The sequence below is a fragment of the Desmodus rotundus genome, chromosome 4, assembly GCF_022682495.2.
Source record: "Desmodus rotundus isolate HL8 chromosome 4, HLdesRot8A.1, whole genome shotgun sequence".
NCBI lineage: Eukaryota > Metazoa > Chordata > Mammalia > Chiroptera > Phyllostomidae > Desmodus > Desmodus rotundus.
Genome location: NC_071390.1, coordinates 140,824,962 through 140,846,635, shown reverse-complemented (window position 1 = coordinate 140,846,635; position 21,674 = coordinate 140,824,962). Strand labels below are relative to the sequence as shown.

The following is a 21,674-nucleotide window of genomic DNA, read 5'->3' as shown; positions in this document are numbered from 1 at the left end:
AGACTCTTTCATCAAACCAAATATTTCTTAATGCTCCAAAGTATGTATCTGGCATTGTTTCTGCTTTACACATCTGCTGCTGTCTTTGAACTCTGATATTAATCTGAAGTTTGCATGCAGCTGCACAGCTCTAAGATAATTAGTTCTTTCTATTACATATTACAATCGATAGGGCAGACCTCGAAAACATTCAGAACTTGGATTTGCATGAACTCTGAGCAATTAGAAGACTTTTCCAAAATTCACATCAATCTTCTGGAAAAATTTGTACTATTACCTAGTGCCTTCCTGAAGTCATTTACATCTAACCTCTTTATGAATATTTTTCCTGTCAGCCTGCTTCTCTTCATTTTTATACTTAATCGCCAGCACGACTCTGTGATTCTCTTTGGCATATTTCAGAGACAAGACCAACCTGGTGCAGGTGACATCTGCCCTGATAGATATGCCAGCAAAGCACTGAGTTGGCTTTTTCTATTAAACAGGGAAGACTTTGATAACAATTCTCCTAGAGTATCAGAAATTTGGAAACACCTATATAAAAGTGGTTTTATGGTCATCTCCCCATAGGAGATGAAGCCCACTACCCCAAGAGTGCTGACAAAGAAGCGCATGTCATACATTGTAATTTCTTTCCACATCAAGACGGTCACCAAAAGGAAGGGTTCCAGGGCCTTGCAAAGAACAGAGATTCTCGGTGTTCTTGTTTGATGTCCAGTGTGTGTTGTCCATGAGAGACAGAGAAGGCCAGGAAGGAAGGGAAGTGAAATCCTGACATCAGAGTGGGCAGGAGCTGGACTGAGGGTGAATATGGAATACTTGGATGGAAAAACAGTTCAAGCGAACTGTTGTGTTCACTTCCAATCAGCACAAGCCAGCTTGTACTTGTCAGGGAATACCACCCAGGAAGGCATCGCTTACAAAACTCAATTTCATGAACATAGTTTGAAAAGGAAATTTCTACTTGTCAACAGCATTCTTACTTGATTTATACTTGGTGTAAAGATATATCCTATCTTGATGATTAATTTTCCCAGAAGACCGTCTTTATCTTTATAAACAAGCAAATAAAATGTCAAACTGTCTGACTGCTGTGTGTGAGGACAGTTTGCAGGCATGTTATGGGTTTTATGCTCCCTGTCCTCATTCCCGAATATTGTTCCTGTTAGGAGGAATATATCCTGCTCAGCCTACAAGCGTCACTGTTATCTGGTTTATTGGGTTTTTAATTGTTTCCCTAAAAATTCACATCATTTATATATTTCCTTACTTTTACAAAAACCAATTTTATAGTCTGATCAAAACCCTGCTGGTAATTTTAACCTGGTAGAAAAGTATGTTGTTTTTATTTGTTCTAGAATATGCTCCATCCAGTCAAGCTGGCAGAAGCCTGAGGGGGAAGAGCACACCTGGATCATCTGACTGATCTTTCCTTCTCACCTGGTTCTCTTCTTTGACTTCCATACCATCGTACCAGCCTGGTTTTCTTCCTGCCTTTCTGAACACCTTTCTCTGTCTACACTGCTGGCTGCTCCACCACCTGAACTGGAATTTCTCAATCATTAGCCCTAAGAGTCTTCTCTTCTTACTCCACACTCTCTTTGGGAGTAAGAATATTCATTTTCTTACTTCCCAGATTTATCCCTCAAGCTCACATCTCCCTTTGGGGGCTCAGAGTCCTATCAGCCTGCCTATTTGAAATATTAATTTGGCTGTCTCAAATTCAATGAGCCAAATTGAACCGTCATCTTCAGATCTGCTCCCCCTTCACATTTCCACATTTCTAGTTGATTAAAGATGCCTCCAGTTTACTTGCTACTACTTCCACCAAGAGGCAGAGTCCATATGCCCTACCCTTGAATCTGAGCCAGCTTGATCAGAGCGATGCTGTGAAGTTTCTGGCAGCTCCCACCTTCTTTTCCTTGGAATACTTGCATGTATGTAGAACAGAACTTGTTACCTAGAAGTAGGATGCTGCCGTAACCAAATAACAAAACAAGCAGCATTGGCTTGGGGACAATGGAGCAGGTCGGAGCTAAAAGTGCCTCAAGAAGGCAACTGGTGAAGACTCAAAACCGGTGAGGAAAACGCTGGAGAAAAGATGACTCGTACTGTAGAATGGTGGAAAGTACACCAAAACTCTTGTCGCAGAATGTGGAAAGTAGAACATGTGTCTTATGAACTTGTGGCTCCGGACAAGATTTCCAAACAGAATATCAGAAGGGCCAACTCATTTTGTTTTGTTTTTTTAATCCACATGTGCTAAAATATGAAAAGAGAGCCCTGAACTTTAAAAAAAATTGTTAAATTTCAACCTGATTTTAGAAGAACTATAAAGAAGCCAGAACTTTCTGGCTTTAAAAATAAACTACCTCTCATCCTCACTTTCATCCAGGAAAAAGTTCTCAAAGGACCAAGGGCCAAGACCACATCCAGGGCTCCACCAGAAAAACACGGCCTCAGGCAAAGGCCTCAAGAGTGTAGAATTAAGATCCCTGGCTAAGACCACAGAAAGATCTAAGGTTATGTCTAGTAGCATTTCTGAGAATCAGAAGGCTGGTATTTAGAATCACAGATACTTTAGGGGAGGGGAGAAGGGGATAATGGTGGAAAGAAGGGGAAGGGACTAGTCAAAGAACGCGTATGAATGACCCATGGACATGGAAAACAGGGGGGGACTTACTGTGGGAATGGGGTTAGGCTGGATGGAGGACGACAAAGGGGGAACAATTGGGACAACTGTAATAGAATAACAATTAAAAAAAGAATCATAGAATCATTTTAGGTTAAGTAACAGGGCTTTGAGGTTTTGGAGCAGGGTTCCACAACAGCCTCACTAATTACCCATGACACTGAAGGGTGTGCCTTGGAAAGAAATGTAGGTGTGGCTTTTGTGTAATGGAATTGATTGTAAAATTGATAAATAAGAAACCTACAATTTAAAAAAAGAAATTGTATCAGCTAAAAATTAAAGGGCAAATAGTACCTTCCCCAAAAGAGGGGTTTGGACCCCCAAGATTCCATACAAAGAAAGCAGGTTCAGAAAGGGGCGCTGCTGCACTATGGGTTGTTTCTTATGGAAGGAGGACTCAGAGGGCAGAACTAAGTACTCAGAGAGCAGAGCCAAGAGCTCTACAAGATTGTCCTCAGGTGATAGGAATTACCCTGATCTAGGAACTGGCAACGTGTGCTGGCGTGAACTGCAAGCTTGCGGAGCACAAGTGATGGCTGTCGTCCTGCTGCTTTCAGATGGGCTGCTGCTCTCCTTTCCTGCTTTCTCCTCCTCTCCACATTCTTTAAACATCAGTTTCCCAGGACTCTGTCTGCTTCTTTTCTTTCTCTATTTGTAATCTCTCTCTGGGAGATTGCATCCCACCAAATATCCTTAAGTGACATCCTCATGCTGATAATTTCCAAATTTTTACCTCCAGGCCAAAACTCCTTCCTGAACTCCAGATTGATATATCCTACTGCTCACTTGATGGCTCTGCCTGGACATCTAACAGCCATCGAAAAAGTCAACATGTGCAAAATCAAACTTCTGAACTTGACATACTTCACCTTTCAAACCTGGTTTTCTTAATCTCCCCATGTCTGTAGAGAGCAGCTTCATTATTCCAGCTGCTCAAGTCACTAATCTTGGAGGAATCTTTGATGGCTTGTTTCACCTCTTTCCCCCATCTCCAATATATCAGCTAATTCGATTGGATCTAGCCTCAAAATAAATGTGGAACCTGACAAATTCTCAACTCCAGTACTGTCTATCACCATGGAATTAGCCACTGACATCTTTTGCCTGACTTGATGGAAGAGCTTGCCAAGTGGTCTGCCTACTTCTGCCTCTCTTACCACAGTCTAGAGTCCTCAGGAAGCCTGCGGCTTCCTCTCTGATTTCATTGGCTTCTGTTCTCTTACTCACTTTTACCATTCTGGGCACACTGGCCTCTTTGCTGTTCCTCAGACAGTCTGAGCATACTGCTGCCTCAGGGTCTTTGCACATACTTTTCCATCTGCCTGGAATGTTAGCAGGCTTTTGTTATGAGCTTACAAGCTCCCTTTCCCTGTTTTATTTTACTCAATACATGATTACCTGCCATAATACATATTTATTGTCTATTTATTGTCTGGAGTGGAAACTCCCAGAGAACAAGAACTTGGGCTTTATTCCACATTATATCACCAGTTAGTTCCAAAAACAGTATGTGGCTTGTAGTAGACGTTCAATAGGTAAACATGAATAAAGAAATGAGTGAATAAAGACAGAGTCAGGAATTATTTGGGGAGATTATTTAGTCAAATGTTGTCAGGAACTATTCCAAGATAGTTGATGTTAGAAGAGGAGAGGGTGTTTTCTTGCTTCAAGAAAACATCCTAAGAGATTAAACAGAAAAAGGAATAGGTTATAGGAAATTGTACATGAAACAAATAAATGAGTAATCTTAACCTATTTTTCTCTTCTTGATTGAACTATGAGAAGGCAGGTGGGAGGGGAAGAGAACGCTGACTGTTCCGGTGCTGAGACATGACAGCTGACAGCAAGGGAGTGGACAGCAGAGTTAGCAGTCTTTGCCCTTTGTCATCTTCCATCACCACTATCAACAACAGATCACTTCTTGCCACCTTTTGCATCTGACCAGAAAAGGGAAAACTTGTGAGATATGGTCTCTGACCTTAAGAAACTCCTACTATAATGACAGGAACATGGTTTGATGGTAACAATGATTTAGAAACATTAGTTAACCACTTTCCTCCTTGTGGTTTGGTACCCAGGTGCCCTGGGCAATACTAACGAAACTGTGACAGTACTTAGTGCCATCTGTAATTTTTCTTATAGCACTGAGATTAGTTTGATGGCTTTAGAAATTTAATGGAGATATTTACTTTGAGCCCCATCTTTTTTGTGTGTGTGTGTGGCTTTACCAATGGTGGTATTTTAGGGTTACTAACTTTCTAATTGGATTAACAGTGCCATTATTGGATTAAGAGTTTTATTAGTGGATTCCTGTTTCCTTGGTAGAAAGCTCCTCTGCTTCCCCTTTGGTCTAATATACAGCCTACAGGCCAGCCAGATTACTTTCTTTTCCCTCTTCTTTAGAATTAACTTAATCCTTCTTTTCATCTCTGTACCTTTGTCCTTCCTTTTTCTTTCAGGCTGTTCAGTGCTGACCCATCCTTAAGCTGATTCTTATTGAGGAAGTCCCCAGACTCTTTCAAGTCAACATGGGATTTTCTTTCTAAAAGCACATTTTGAGTTTACCTCACTTCACACAGTTTAGCACTTCATTATCCTGTTTCGTGGAAGCGAAGTTTTGTCTCGAAGGTGGCACCGAATCTTTCCCATCTTTGAATGACTTACAAGGCTGAGTAAACGGACAAGAACACTTTAGGTGCTGAATAGCTTTGTTCAAGAAAATATGACTGAAACTGAGTGACAAGCTGTACAAACATGGCAATCAAGGAATAAGTTGGGAATGAGAGGATTCTTTTAAATATTAGTTATCCTATTTTAAAACTGGAATGCTAGTAGTGAGCATGAATGGAAAACAGCATTTGTGCTTAATTTTGAATGGCAGTAGTATCAATAGAACAAGCAAAACAGAGACAGACTCATAGATGCAGAACAGATGACAGCTGGTGGGGGGAGGGTGGGAGGTGGAGGGATTGAGCAGAAAGGAAAAAGGACTCATGGACACGGACAATAGTCTGGCAATTGCTGGCGGGGAGGAGGGTGTAAGGGGACTAAATGGTAATGGAAAAAATACAATAAAGATTTTTTTTTTTTTTTAAAGAATGAAGAGTGGGATTGACAGAAGCAATAAGATGTGAGGAGGCAGAGTCTGCGCAGTAATCACTGCACTTCATAGGTCAAGTTAACCCAGCCTTTCTCCTCCTGGGGGCCCAGAGCGGCACTCAGGAGTACGCGAGTACGCGGCTCAGGTTACATTAAAGAGTTTCCAGCTTAATTGGTATTTGGGTCAAGTAGCTTGCTTTGTTTATCTCCTGGGCCACCAACTGCACCCCAGACAAGTCTCTCATCCCTGAGGAGATTTAGGAGCAAAACCGAAAGGCAATATAAGTGACAACCATTTAGAAGTTCGTGCGTGAAATCCCATTTACCCCCATGTCCTTGGGAGTCTGGCCTCCCGCGTGGCCCGTCCAGGATGGTGGTCACACTGCAGCACCCAACCTCTGGCTTTCTAGGAAGGTCAAGGTTGTATCACAGCCTTGAGTCACTGAAAAAATCTTAACCAAGACAACCCTGAAAAACAAAATACTCTAAATGACTTCAATTGGCAGCTTTTGAAACAGTCGTGGAAAACAAAGAAAGAGGGAGTGCCATCTCGTTGCCGACGTACTTGATTATGCTTCTCCACACTGTTCCTCTGGCAAGAGCAGTGTAGTTCTTAATGAGCAATTTCAAATATCCTTGAAGTAAATACACCCAAAGGAAAATACTTGAAAACATATAATCTTCAGAAGAAGCAATTGGGCCTGAGTGGTTTCTGCCCAAATCAACTGCAAGTTAATGACTTGGCCTCAGGTACACACACACACACACACACACACACACACACACACACACTCCCCAACACCTGTGTTACTGAGGGTTCCTCAGACTTCAAAGATCAGTCACATATCAGGTACCTCAGAAGATGACAATTGAACCGAGGCTACAAAAGGGACAAAATATCAAACATTAAACTTAAGATTCCTCTCTAGAGAGAGTCTTCAGATGCCAAGGTTAACAGTCTTTGATCCCTTTACTGTCATTTCTAGTCCCGCATTCCCATCAAATTTCCTCATATAATAATGATTTCTTAACCCACCTCCCTGGCTCATCCTTCTTGGTTCTGATTTCTCATGTGTCAATCCACTAGATTAATGCTTCTGAAGTACCACTTTGATTATTAATGCCAAAATTTCTGAGAGCCTGTTTATGTCCTTAAACTTGGCACTGAAGAGACAATAAGAGCAAAACAAACATTCTGCATTCAAGGGGCTCCCTGTGTAGTGGGTAAGAGAAGTGTGCCAACAATAATTAGAAAAAATATATGCTGTCAACAGAGGCAATACTAGTTATTATGAAATGTTTGGATCTATTCCAAGGGGCTTAAGCACATTATTTTATTTAAAATTTTCAATAAGCCTGTGAAGTAAATAGTATTACCAGACTAAAATAAAACATTATTATTCAGACAAGGAAACTAAATCTCAAAGCACTTTAGTAAAAGCAAGTGTGTGGCAAAAGCAGAATGTGAACCTAAGTCACTTAATGATAAAGTAAGCAATTAGAACTCTAATGCGGTCTAGCTTCTCACTCATAAAGTGCCCCTCAATCTCTATGGAAGGTTTCTGAGATTAGAACCACGAGGCATCTAAGGGTGTGAGCTAGGATGCCAACCTCCTCCTTCAAATCACACGCCCCTGGAACATTGGTTTTGTCATTGATTTTGGAATTCTGAAACATTTCCCAAGCATCACGTAGCTCAGGAGCCCCTTCATCTGTGAAGGGAGGAAACCTTTTGAGCTAAAGCACTGGGATTTCAGTGCCTGTTCTTGTAACCGGAATCCAAGCCACTTGTCCATTTATATTAATTATGAGGTTGCTACGTGTATAGATCTTGAAAGTTCTCATCACAAGAAGAAATGTATGTAATTATGTGAGCTGACGGATGTTAACTAAACTTAGTCTGGTGGTCATTTTGCAATGTAGCCATATATCAAATCATTATGTTGTGCATGTTAAACTAATACAATGTTATATGTCAATTATATTGCAATAAAACTGGCAACAAAATGTCTAAGAATATACCACCACAAATAGGCCCACTGTGGAAAATCAGGACACAGAACGTTATAGAGGAGGAATAGCAAAAACTATGAAGGTCACATTATAATTAAAGAAAATGTGGCAAAGAGAAGTTGAGTGCCTTGCCCAAGGCAACACAGCTAATGACTGATGGAATCCAGATTTGAACTTGCACTTGGCAAATCTGGAATTAGTTAGAAATTAAGCTAAATTTGGCCAAAAAAGAAAAGAAAAAAAAATATGGAGTTCATGATGAAATTGAAAAGAAAGGGGACACAACTTTTATTTCTGTTTATATGACATACACCAGAAATGTGAAAATTTCAAAATCCCACAACTCATGCACAAAAAAGGGACCTTTAGCTCTGATCCTTGGAAGAAAAGGAAGGAGAATTTTATAACCATCCGATTAGCCGATTTTAAAAATCTGCAACGCCAAGTGAGGATTAGATTGTGGGGGATTGGAAATCTTTACACAGTGCTAGGGAGGATGTCACCATTGTTAAAGCATTGCTAAGAGCAGATTAGAAGGACTGAGTAAATCTGAAGGTGCTTTGGCTTGGAACCTAGCCATTCCATTTGTCTTATAAACCACAAAGAAGCCTGCATACCTGGCAGAGCAGGTATTTGTAAGAGAGAAAAATTGCAAATAGGCTAGAGTACCAAAGACAGGATTATGGACTAATATATTGTTATCTATCATATAATGGAACACTATATAGCACGTAAATGAATGAATAAAAAGTTAGTTAAATCTTGAAAACTTTACATATAGCCAGAACAAAACAAGTTGAAATAGTATTTCATTTATATGAAAAATAATACTATATGTTGTTCATGGTTACCTAGGTGTATTAAAGGTATAAAAATGCTTACTTTGATCATAAAGACAAATATAGGACAGCTGTTTCCTCGAGGTAGGGAAGATGGAGAATGGGATTATAGTGGAATATAGGGGCTTTAAAACACCTCATAATATTTCATGGCTTAAAATAATTTGAGATAAATGTGATAAAATATCAAGACTTTATAAAATAAAGTGCCATGTGCAAGAGCCTTTATTTAATTAGTCTCTATATTACTTGCCTAAATGCCTGAAATATTTTAAAATTTTAAAGAAGTTACGAAGGAAGTAACTGTGACCTTACTGTGCAGCCACAGAAGACAGCTCGGGGACGCCGGTTTGTGACTAGTAAACACAGCTCGGAAATAATAGGACAATCAGCTAGTTTATCTGATTTTCTTCGTGAATCAGTGACAGACTGTAGTGCGAACATTCTAGCTCTGATTCGTGAGCTCTTCTCTAGTTAAAATCACATGATCGTTTATAAAAGCTTTAGGGGAAAACTTCTGAATTAAACCATTTATAGCTTTTAAACTACTCTGGATTAGTGTGTGACGAGGTGGATAATTATTTTCTATTAATCCTGACAGTAAGTATCCTGCCTCATCTGATCTTTACTTAAGGTACAGATTTTTTGGATAATTAAACAGCTTCTTTTGATGAATATTTTAATATAAAAGGTAAGGATACCAGAATCCTTTAAAAAAATGCATGAGCAGGAAAATAAAAAATTGTAATAGCTGTGTGCCTCCCCACCCCACTCCCCCTCCAACTGAAATCCATGAGATTTAGATAGTTTTCTCCTCCTTGAGATGAGAAAGCCAGTCTCCATTTCCTATAAAATAATAGCAGTAAAAAAAGATCCTGCATCAATAACAAATACCAATTTTCCCCAAAGGCTCTACTTTACTCTAGTTATTATTTTTGATCTTTTAATTATTTTGAACCAATGGACAGCAAGTATATGCTGCCAGCTTATTAGCTTGCATTAGTTAGACCTGAGCCAGCAGTTTTCAAACAGCACTCAACAACAGATTTGGGGTGTGTGTTCTTTCCTAGAAAAATATCTCCATAGTGACTATCACATACGTCCTTCAGCTCATGTAATAGCCTTCCCACTATCTCTGTTCACTAAGATACCCAAATAAATTACTCTTACATCTTTCTAGAATTAAATGTTATTATTACTTTTATTACTGCATTTGTCTGAAGATCTAATTAGAATATAGCTACCTAAGTTCCAATCACACTGAGCTGTAATCTTTGCATTTCCAGATTGGCTACAAGTTAACTGCAACCAACTTGACCGAGTATGTACAATGTTGCAGACATTGTATTGTCATATTATACATCCCTTACAACAAAAACTCCCTACAGGAGTTATTATTCCAATTTGCCAGATGAACAAACTTTGGCTTGGAAAGGTCTCACTTCCATTTGCAGCACGGATGGATATTCAAATTGCTTGGAGAGTTTTTGAAACACACCGATTTCTGAAATGGAGACTTGCAGGCAGGAGAATTTTTAGGCAGTGCACCTGGAAACCACAGGGTAAGGAGACGGGGACGAAGGACGGGGCAAGGGGAGAGTGTGAACTGTCATGCCGTTGCACAGGGCCCTCGGCCAACCCCAGGGAGTGCTCTAATTGGAAGACTTTTCAAACTTATCCCCAAATGGAGCTATAGGGCCAGTGTTGTACTCTTATCAGCTGATCTTTGCAAGCAGGCTGCTCCAGGGAGAGCAGTCTCCTGGCTGACGCTGCGATTCCCAGAGCGGACCGCAGCCGTGAGCTGCCAGCAGCCTGTATTTGCAGCAGCTGGAGGAGTGAGTGCCCGGGTCCTGAAGGCGCGATCTGGGTAGCACCCCACCCAGGGCTATTTCTTTTTAATTCCATGGATGATTGCAAAACAATTGAACCTCTGTATCATGACTTGCCTATTTGGTTAGCATTGCAATCAACCGGGGACCCAGAGAACCATGCCTACTTGTGTATTCATAGGTAAGAACTGAAGTGGAATACTGACCCCCACAGCACCATGCCCTCACCTCTCCATACACACTTACAAAAAAAATTACTTCATTTGAGACTGAATGCAACCTCTGGAGGAGCTCCGGTTTTACAGGAGAGGACATTGAGACTCAGAGATTGTAAGTGCCCAGGTCACACATGTAGAAGGTGTTTTTGATTTTGCAGCCAATTTTAAGTTCATACAGACCCAGCTGCCTTGTATATTTCAGCCTTGTGTCCAACATGCCAGGGTGTTAATGAACCTCAACTTCCCTTCTTCTGTAATGTCTGACACATTTTAAGCTTCCCTACAAAGCACAAGCCCAGCACAACCAGTGACATTAAATGATGAAGAAAACATAGAAACAGTACATCACTGCATAAATGTCTGCTTTATAAGTCACCCTTAATAAGGGAACTTATTAAATTATGCATTTTAGCACAAAATAAACCAATTGATCTTGATAACCATTACATCTTATTTACCCACATGTACTAGGAACAGATGAAATGTCATAGATACGAATGACCGTGCCTAAGGAAAGTTTTAATGCCTAGTATCTCCAAAGTGGAAGAGGCCACTTCAAAGCAATACGATATGTCGGTATGTAATGTTCCTCCTTTTTCAGTCTGCATGGGGCGTATCCTTAGCCTTCTGCAGCTTTTCTTCAATATTCTCAGGGGAATTTTTTTGTTCGATCTCTCTCTCTCTGTCCCTCCCTTTTTATTTCCTCATTTTGGTGGAACCTTCCAAAAACCTGAAAAAGGGCCCATAGGAACACATTATTTTAAGAACTGAAATGTCTGAAAAACTCTAGTCTACACTTACACTTGATTTATTATTCGACTGGAAATAGAATTTTAGGTAGTAAATCTTTTTTTTTTTTATTTTTAAGGTGATTTCCCACTCTCATCTGTGTTCCAGGGTAGCTATTAAGACATTTGATGCCATTCGGGTCCCTTCAGTACATAAACCACTCCCTACTCTTTCTTCCCTCTTTTTATTCCTGCAAATCCCCCAAATGTCACAGTGATCATATTTAATATACCTGTCAATTTGTTACACAAAATGTGGTATTACATTATTCATTGAAATCTTGGGGAAGTTTCAAGTGAAAGGCCAGGAGTCACCTTCTGGATTCTTCTCTACATTCTGAGGTAAAAATAACCTGCAACATTAATGTTCTCACTAAGTGGAGAAATCCCCCAGACACAGGACACTAGTTAAATTAGATCCATTTGTCAAATAGATTGAATTCTGGTCACATTTACTCCATTTATCAAATGAGACTACTCTCCTCACTTAGGTGTGATTTTGTTCCCCAATTGCATTTATTTCATACTATAGAGGAAAGTAGATGGCTTGGGGAAGATGCCAAGAAAAGAAATATGTTTAGCACATATTTCTATTATAATATTCCAAAATATAAAGTTTGTTTAAGCCTAATAATGTAATGAAGAATTAAAAACTATTTCTGGCAAAGCTGATATAACCCTAAAGAAATAAATATATTAGTTTTGAGTTTTATCATAAATTCAAACATGTTCTTAAAATAAATTTAAAGATTATTAAAGTGAAATTCTTAATAGAGTACATGATTTGGTTTAGCAATTAAATATTGAATAGTATAAGGATGTCAAGGCATAAAATAAGGGTCCCCTAAAGATTTTTAAGCAAAGATCATTACAAATCACAGTGCCCAGAGAAGTTATACTTGCAAACTACAAAGTTGCCTGCCCAGAAATCCCCGCGCTTACCCCCCCACACCTCAGTCCGTGCTCTCTCCTTCTCACCCCGGGCTCCAGGTTCAGGAAAGGTGGCCCACGGGGACTTCAGGCTTCCTTGCCCTGCACGTTCTGGGTGGTTCCAGCCATTAAGAAGCACTGGCAGGAGATCATATGGCAGGAGGTGAGAGAGGGATCGACTTCTTCATTCCTCACCCTCTCGGTTCCACTGCCGCCCGCTCCCAGCCTGGATACGGTGGCATTCCTCTGCACACAGCCACTCCTACCCAGAGGCAGCCGTGTTCGCCCTGTGCTCCAGTCACACCGCCCTTGTCCTTTGCTCCCTCCATCAGTTAACGCCTTCCTGCCCGTTAGACCTCGGTGTGGTACTCTCAGAGCCCTCCTGTTGAGCTCTGTGCACTTTACGCTGAGGAGCGCACAGCTCTTCCCGCTGAAACCCGCACTGGTACAGCCTACTCTCTAACTTCCTCTCCCATCTTGTCCTAGCCATAGGGACGATACCTAACTATACGCACAGCTTCTAAGCTCTAAGTATACCATTTCTTCTCATTTCCCTTTATATTCATCTTATATTTGTCGTTTAAACTCCCTTCCAAGGTCACCTTCCCTGGAGACCCTGCTTGAGCCTGAACGTGACTTAGATTTGTAGACTCTATGCATTTTTTCAGCCTGTTGTTACCATTTAAACTTGTTTAGAAGATTTTAACGTTACTTATCTACCCTCCACCCCCACCACCGAGAGCCTCTTCGGAGCAGACGTCATGTCTCCGTGTCCTTCAGTCTCCAGCAGGTGGAATAAGACTGTTGGTTCAGATCAATCCAGAGGGATTGTCAGCCCCAGTCAATCACAGATTATGGCAGTGGGTTGAACATAGGAAACAAAAACTAAAAAAGGTGTTGGTGAAAACTAATCAGGAAGATGGAGAAGGCAAGAACCACGAGAGGTTCACATGAATAATCTTGCAGATTTGGGTACCCCTGTCGGGTGAAGACACGCACAGTGGGAAATGGCTTAGGGAGAAAAGGATGTTAAAGGCATCTTCCAGGGATGCAGATGGAGGGGTGGAGTCTGGGAGAGAGAATAAGCTCAGATAGAATGTCGGTACCTTTCTTCTAGGGCTTGAAGCCAATTGACATGCTGAGATTTCAGAAGGAAATAATCTGGTGCAAGTTGTGTGAGACCAAGGGATGTGGGAAAGGGACGAAGCAGAGGCAGTGAAGAAAAGAGAGGCAAGCAGGGAGAGAGCGCATCTCTCAGTGCCACAGGGCAGTGGGTGCTGGGTCTCCAGGGAGATGAGGTCTGGACAAGAGGGTGCAATAAGGGGAAAGAAAGGTTAGCAGGATTGGGGTTGGGAACCTGCTGAGGGTCCTGGTAGCAGATGGCAGACCAAAGGAGTTGAGGAAGGAAGGGGGGAAGAAATGGCAGAAGGACATGCTGAGGAATTTGGAGGGGGTGATAATGTGAAGACGAAGTAAGTTTCCGAAATGGATAGAGGAGATGAGGAAAGTCTACTCTGATTTCTTTGAAAACTTCCAAAACATGCAGGCAATGTCATTTTTACACTTTTATTTTATCTTTACAACCTTTACACTTTTATTTTATTTTATTTATTTTTTATAAAGTATGCTACCATTTGTGGGAACAAAGGAGACTGGCTTTGTATTCATATATGCTGTGTATGCTCAGAATACCTGGAACTAGATAACTTTCTCAACTCTAATTAACAGTAAGTTGTCACTGGTAGGTTTAAGTGGGCGTGATTTACTCAAGTCTCCATGTGCCTTTGTAACTTTTTAAAACTCTTTTATTGAATTTATTGGGTGACATTGGTAAATAAATTTATACAGGCTACAGGTGTACAATTCTACAATATATCATCTGTATATTTTTTATGTGTTCACTACCCCAAGTCAAGTCTCTTTCCATCACCATTTATCCTCCTCCCCCTTTGCCTCTCCCACCCCTTGTCCCCCGGTAATCACCATACTGTTCGCTGCGTCTGTGGGGTTTTTTGTTTGCTTGTTTTTGGCCTAATAACCTTCACCTTTTTCACCCAGCCCTGCAACCTCCCTTCCCTCTGACAGCTGTCAGCCTGTTCTCTCTCTGTTTCTATTTTGTTTGTTAGTTCATTTTGTTCACTAGATTCCACATATGAGTGAAATTATATGGTACCTGTCTTTCTCTGACTGGCTTATTTCACTTAGTATAACGCTCTCCAGGTCCCTCCTGTCGCAAAGGGTAAGATTTCCTTCCTTTTTATGCTTTTAAATTTGTAATTTGTCTTATAGTATTTGTCCCCAGCTGTCCTTGGTTGACAGATTGAGGTTATCACTGGCAGCATAGACATGTGTGAAATTTTATTATTTTCACAATTAACTCCAGCATTTCCAAACTTTGCTTTATCACATTGTCTTAGTTGTTCTGCAGACACCGCTCTCCAAGCTGCAGCGTGCCCATCCTTTGACCACTTCAGTGGGCGGACCTGCCAACTCCATGCGGACATGTTTGTGCACCCGTGCAGTCTGTGGGTGCCTTTTTGGGGAATGGATTTTAAGGTGAGTCTTACATTCAGTGGTCATTCGAGTTTAAATTTTTGAAATTAGAAAAAGAAAAATGCTTATTTCTTCCCTAGAAAGCTTTTTGCCACTCTAAGAATACTAAGATTTTCATTACAGCAGTCATACGCTCCCAACACTACTCCCCAGGACTGCAAGAAAAGCTGACAAGGTGGACATAGATACTGATGTGCTGCGTCCTCAGAAAACGGAAGGTTGAGGGCGAGTTGCCGAGACGTGGGATAAAAATAAATCCTGTGACTGGACACGTGAGAGATGCAGTCCTGAAGGCGAGAGTGCCGTGCGGGTGTTATTTCAGCTAGAGAAGGAAAAGAAAATGGGGTTCTAGAATGAAGAAAAAAGAGGTGGAGGAGGAGAAAGAGAAAGAGAAGGAAGAGGAGGAGGGGGAGGAGAAGCAGAAGCAGCTGAGAAATAAAAGTAAATGCTGAAATTGAAGAGTTTGGCACCTTGCAAAAAGTGTGTAGAAAGAATAGACTCAGCAGAATAGAAAAAAGACCTGGAGGTGTGTGGGTGTGTGGAATTTTTCTTTTTTTCTCATCTTCATTTTTAAAGATCCATTCTTGGTTGGAAGTGCAGAATCACTTGTATTCTTGCTGTGGAGATAACAATCTCGATTGCACAGCAGCCTGTGCTATCGAAAGGACAAAACACAGAAATCCTATTATCACAGTCCCTGGTTTGGTGATAGAGATGAAGAGGCCAACTTGTATTGTTAATCAAGTGTGCAGATTCCTAAATCTTGGTAGACATCATATTACATTTGGGTGTTTGGATGTAGGTTTATAAACGATTATGGCTACTTTCCATCCTTCCAAAACTTAGGGTGGGTGGAAAAGTTGGAAGTGATGGATTCTCCATAGAATGTGAAATCAAGATAATATAGATTTTTGTTTCCTGCTTGTGCTGCAGCTAATGGAGAAGGAGAGAGCAAACTGGAGTATCGTGAGAAGTATTTCCAACATATCTTTGTTTTCTTTCTTTAAAAGCATTTCCACCTGGTATTCTGTACTCTAATGTTCTGATCCTGAAATCTGAATTCTTCAAGCATCTGCTCCTAAACAGCAAAGAGACTTGACTCATAAAACAGGAAAGATTTTTCCTTAGCACCTTATGCTATGTTTCTACTCAGAGCCTGGATCTGCTGGGCATCGTGTTCCTGAAGCCGTGAAGTAAAAGTCACGCTCCTTGATGCTAGGAAGTTGAAAGCTGTTTAACTTTAAGAAGGGTTTATTGAAATGATGATGTAAGTTCCCTGATTAAATAACTTCACCAGAACGTTCTGTCTACAACATGCTTTGCCAAAAGACTTCGGCGGAAGACTCTAAAGTAAACCTTTACAACTAAGGCAGCAGCCTGGATAAAGAAGAGTAGGTTTGCTCCTGGGGGTCGGAGTGAGCGGAAGGGATCTGCAGAGGCAATGCGCCAGCTTCTCTGAGTTACACACCTCTGACGGGCTCTGAACAAGTGCACCAGGTTAGTAACAAGCCAGAAAAATTCCTTGGCAAGTGGACTAGGGCAACTGAAACAGGTAGCTGAACAAACCGGCCGAGCAACTTATAGCGAGATACAAAAGGCCACCTAGAGTCACCTACAGAAGGTCTAGAGTTATCATCTAGGCCTCAGATATATTTCAGCTCCAGGCCCAGAAAAGCAGCAAAACTAGGTGGGTGATGCCAGGACTAGCTGCAACAACTAATCGCCCCCTGCCCTGGCACTGACCAGTAAGTGAAGACCACAGCCCTGAAACAGCACACCTGGAGAACTGATGAATATTCTGCTAAAACCCTCCCCTGAGACCTCCCCTAAAATTCCCACCTTCGAGAAAGAGATAAAAGCCTCAGGACAAAGGACCCAGCATGCTGGGGAGCAGCCCACACCTTTCCCTTTCTCCTCTTCTTCCCTCAATTCCCCCCCACCACAGGCATGTGCCTCCTGAACTCCAAGGGACCCTGAGACTTGCAATGGGGGGGTGGGGAATAAGAAGAGGCAGCTCATCCCAGGCTAATCCCTTGAGCCATTCCTCAAAGCCCCCTTTTCTCTGACTTCCCAGTGAGCTAAGGCAGTCCAGCCTGGGCTCTCCTGTTGCTTCTTCTATGCTAAGCCCTTCCTTGTTTCACTGTCCCCGGCTTTAATAAATGTATCCTCATAGTCACCTGGGCTCGTGTTGTGAAATCTTTCCTACACAAAGTCAAGGACCCACATGCTACCAGCTGGCCCTAGGCAGACCCACTCAGGACCAGGTCCCTGTTCAGTAAGAGAAGGAGCTCAGCTATTCTATTTCCCTATCAGGATGGCAGAATGTGCTCCTTCCATTTATTTCAAGGCAAACAACTCTCTTCAGGTGTTTTTTGATACCTACCAACTGTGGTAGAGATTACTGTTTTTGTTGCCAGTATCCACTTTTACCTTTGGACAACCACTCCACCGTCAATCTCCGTCCGTGTGGTTTGACAGTTACTGTTACCGGCTTGTCTACAGAGACGTGCGTGTGACGCGTGCCTGGCTCATCGGAACCCTGCACTCACCCAGCCACACTCATTATTAGTTCAGGGGTGACCAAGCGTCCCTCTCAGAACCACGTATATTTTCTACGCTCCTTGTAGGTGTGGAATGCACGCCTAGAGCCATTGACTGCCGCTTTGTCATCATGAGGGGTGACTGAGCATGTCATCAACACATGGGAATCCAGTAACATCAGAAGTTCTCATGAAAAACGGACACAATTTTCAGAATAAAGCAGTGACATCAGTATGCCCCCCCAGATCTGCTGACCTGGTGCTGAGGTTTTTATGGTATCTGCCTCTGCTGCCATCGCCGAGAGCTCACTGTCCCTTTCCAGGCCTTACGGCTTCTGCTCACTCACGACCTTCAGCTACTGCCTTCTGTCTCTGCGTGTCTGGCTCCTGTGCTACTCCACTCTTTGGGGCTTGCTACTCCACTCCTCATTCAGCATAATTAAGTAAGAATGCCTGACTGACTTAGTTCTTCACTACCTTGTACAAAGTGCTCCTGTTAGAAAAATATAAATTTTAACATCATATCTAAACTATGAACTGCATATGTTATATGTGTATATATGTATATATAATAGATGTACTCTATATTTTATACATACAGCCAGATACAGAAGGTCACCTCCCTAGAGATAACACCTAGACCTCACTTGTATTTCAGTTCCAGGCCCCTACATACATGGTACGGGAGGAAAAACTTATACCTTCTTAGGTTCTGTGACAGAGTCTGAGAATTAAGCTAACATACAACAAATTCATAGGAGACAAGTGTATGTGGCATTTAATATTTTTTTTTGTGCACACAGGACTCTTCATGAGGAAAAAGAAGACCCAAAGAAGACTTTCAGCTCCAAAAGTTTTAAATCTTCTTAAATGAGGAGCAGTAAATTGTGAGGATGTGGCCAGCAGCTTGGGCTTGGGGGCAATAACCTGTGGGCCAGTGACTAGGAAATGCGTGGTGAAAATAATGGAAGCGAAGAATTGTTTTCCTAAGTTTGTTTGTACAAACACATTTTGGCATTGACTCATAGTCTCCAGGGATGAGAATGTTTTTCTCTTCTAGGTACAGGGAGGGCACATGTCTCAGGAGAGACCTTCTGACTTGTTTTGTTAGATAGAAAGCAGGGCAGAGATCCCTTTCTGCATCTGTGCTTTCTCAAGTACCTTCCGCTCAAAATAAGCAACAGGCCACAGTGGCACCATTTTGGAAGAGCATGTTCTGAACCGCTTCAGTACCTTTTATAATGTATACTTTAAAAAATAATGAATAGGTGGAATATATATTTTTTAAATGATTTATTGAGCACCTACTATGTGCTGGGCATTGTTCTATGCATGTTAACACATTTTATTCTCACAAAAACTCACCAGGTAAGAACGATTATGATCTTCATTTTATGGATGAGGAAAATGCTTTAAGAAAGTAGAATGAAATGTAATTTCACTGCTTTAACTTTTTTCTAGGTCTGGTTTTTCTTTGATAATTCTGATATTGACAGTGAGATAATATGGGCAAGGTGTATATTTTTAATCTCAACACATTGAAAATAAAAAATTTTATTATGTATTGAAATGTATGTATAATAAATATATATTATATATTTTCATTTAATGTCAACAGATTGTAAATTAAAAATTTGATTGTGCATTTACATAAATACATATTATAGATTTTCATTTAGAAGAAACATTTTTCTCTGAGATCTGAGAACATCCTGTTCTGCTTTATTTTCTTTTTATAAAAAAATCAACCCGTCTGTTATATTTGCCATGCAAAAGAGAAAATATTCCTAGTTGGGTTAATTTTCACTAGTTTAAAGACATTGTACTAAATAGTTTTCAATAATAACAGCTTCAAAAATCTTTGTTCCTTTTCCAAAAGGCCCATTTAGAACACTCCTTGAATGTCGTGGTGCCCAGATGGTGCAAAAGTGAAGCAAGATGCTGCCCCGGAGCTGGGTGTCACTCAGGCCCCCCACGTGCCTGCTCTGTGGGCATGGCCAGCCTCAGGGAACACAGCAGGCAGGCACGCCAGGGTTTGAGAACTCTGCAAAGTATTTCTGCATTAGTAGAAAAAGAAAGCAAACTGACCAGTGATATTTGTTAAATGTCAGCATTTGAAAAGAACAACAAAAGCAGAGTTAAGTGAAATTCACAAAGTTCTAGAAGTAGCAGGGAGATTCTGCTGAAAGGAGACCACTGAGGTTGGGTCCTCTGTCCTCCATGCACTGAGTGTGTGGAAGTGTCAAATCTTGGAGGGGAAAAGATGAAGAGTAAGATTATTTTGCTTAATTGTTTAATGTTTCAGAGTTTTGTCTATGATGGAGGATGACCATAGCTATATGACGAGGTCTGTCCAGAAGGTGTCCAGCCATGTACTGTGAAAAATAGAGACCTTTATTGAAGAAGATACAATATACAAGAAACATTGTATATAGGACAATGATGCCTCCGTCCCCTTTAAAGTAGGCACCTTGGGACCTTTCTCAGCACTGTTCAAAACAGTTTGCAAAATCTTTTGTTGGAATTGCCATCAGCTGCCCCATTGTATTTTCCTGAATCTCATTGATGGTCTGAAATCTCTTCCCTTTCAAAGGTGATTTTAATTTTGGGAAAAGTCAGAAATCACAGAGTGCCAAGTCTGGGCTGTACTGGGGTTGAGTCACCTGTGTGATTTGATGTTTTGCCCCAAACTGCACAAGATGTGATGAATGAGTGGGCACATTGTTGTGATGAAGCTGCCAGTCACAAATGGCCCATAGTTGTGGCTGTTTTCGTCATACTGCATCTCTCAACCACCTAAGAACACTGAGGTAGTACTCCTTATTAATTGTTTGGCCTGGAGGAGTGTACCTGTGATTGACAACTCCTTCCCAATCAAAAACCACAGTCAACATGGTCTTGATCTTGCTGTGACTTTGCTGTACCTTCTGTGGGCATGGATACCCAGGCGACTTCCATTGGGATGACTGGGCCTTTGTTTCTAGCTCATAGCCTAGGCCCACAATTCATCTCTAGTTGTATGACCGTGAGGAACTCTGGTTCATTGGTACCAGTTTGAATCGAGTCATTAGCAACTGCAACAGGATGTTTCTTCTGCTCTGGTAACAGAAACCACAGAACGAATTTTGTCACGGCACATTGCATGCCAAGATCCTGTGTCTGAATCTCGGACACAGTAGTTTTTGGAGTCCCCAGATCAGCTTCTAGTTCTCGCACTGTCCGTCGCTGATGTTTGTTGATTGCAGACCATACACATTTAACATTCTCAGGTGTTCTGCTTGTCCCAGGCCTTCCAGAACGTGGATCACTTTGAACAGATTCTTGACCATTTTTGAAGCATTCGTGCCACACTTTTATTTGCACTGCACTCATTGCATCATCCCCCAAAGCCTTCTGAATCATCTGAATAGTTTCTGTGGAAGAAAGTTCAAGATTCACACAAAATTTGAGGCAGGTCCATTGCTCTACTCATTTAGTCATTTTGAATGCGATGGCCACATAGTACACAGGTTCACTCAACAACTTCTACCACCCCCACTGACTGGTACAGTGAAGTTGTCATTGTTCACACATGCACATCCAGTCCACTCTCTTTGGCTGCCAGGTTACAATGATGTCATGCAAATTATTCTTATTATATTAACAATGGCTGGACTTTTTCTGGACAGACCTTGTATATCATTGTCCCAGAGAAAAATTCTCAACTTATGGGGGACCACTTACAAAAGCAACTGATTTCTAGTACAAAACTCTGGGTTTGGAATTCCTCAGTCTTCCAAGAGAAGGGAGTGGGGCTGGGGGGCGAGTAATTTGCATGTTGAAGGTGCCGAACAACCTCTTGAGTTGGGTCTCGGGGTCTGAAATCTTGAGCCTGTATTCCTGGCCCTAGTGGTTTCTAGCTGGGTGACATTATATAAGAAACTTAGAAACTTTTTTGTAACAGTGTGGAAATTGTTAATGGTGGGAAATTGTAACCCACCCCAGCGTTCTTTTGACACTGTTTCTGTAATAGCTGATTTTGACTAATATGTAGCTTGTAGATAAACAGCGTGCTTGTATAAGAATCCTAGCAACTAGCTTCAAAAGATACAGACTCCTGCCCTGGCTGGTGTACCTCAGTTGTGGGCCTGTGAACCACAAGGTAGCTGGTTCAACTTCCAGGGTACATGCCTG

At 41.4% G+C, this 21,674-nt stretch overlaps 1 long non-coding RNA gene across 1 annotated transcript in view; it reads right to left on the bottom strand.

Moving 5' to 3' along the window:
• LOC123478210 (uncharacterized) overlaps positions 1-12,662 on the bottom strand; it is a 46,099-nt gene extending 33,437 nt beyond the window's left edge. Inside the window, exon 1 of the long non-coding RNA XR_006653362.2 lies at positions 12,457-12,662. This is a non-coding gene — a long non-coding RNA (uncharacterized lncRNA). The remainder of the gene's footprint in view (positions 1-12,456) is intronic.
• Positions 12,663-21,674: the final 9,012 nt, after the last annotated feature.